The sequence below is a fragment of the Prunus dulcis genome, chromosome 7 (genome assembly GCF_902201215.1).
Source record: "Prunus dulcis chromosome 7, ALMONDv2, whole genome shotgun sequence".
Classification (NCBI taxonomy): domain Eukaryota; kingdom Viridiplantae; phylum Streptophyta; class Magnoliopsida; order Rosales; family Rosaceae; genus Prunus; species Prunus dulcis.
The window spans coordinates 1,667,513-1,667,939 of record NC_047656.1 but is presented as its reverse complement, the minus strand read 5'-3'; positions in this window follow the sequence as shown (position 1 = coordinate 1,667,939).

Genomic DNA, 427 nt, shown 5'->3' with positions numbered 1-427 from the left:
TGAATGAAAAGTTGTCAAAAGTGGATGGAAGTGAACTAGCAGATGAGACATTGTATAGGCAAATGGTGGGGAGCTTGCTCTATCTGACTGCAACCAGACCAGATATCATGTTTACAGCAAGCCTCTTGGCTAGATTCATGCATAATCCAACCAAGAAGCACATGGGAACAGCAAAGAGAGTGCTGAGATATGTTCAAGGCACCATAAACTATGGAATTGCCTATGATAAGGGAAAAAGAGCAGTGTTAATTGGCTATTGTGATAGTGATTGGAGTGGAAGTGAAGATGACATGAGGAGCACATCAGGCTATGCTTTCAACTTGGGGTCAGGTGCATTTTCTTGGGCTTCAATCAAGCAAAGTAGTGTTGCTCTGTCAACAGCAGAGGCTGAGTACATGAGTGCAGCAGAAGCTACTGCACATGCTAT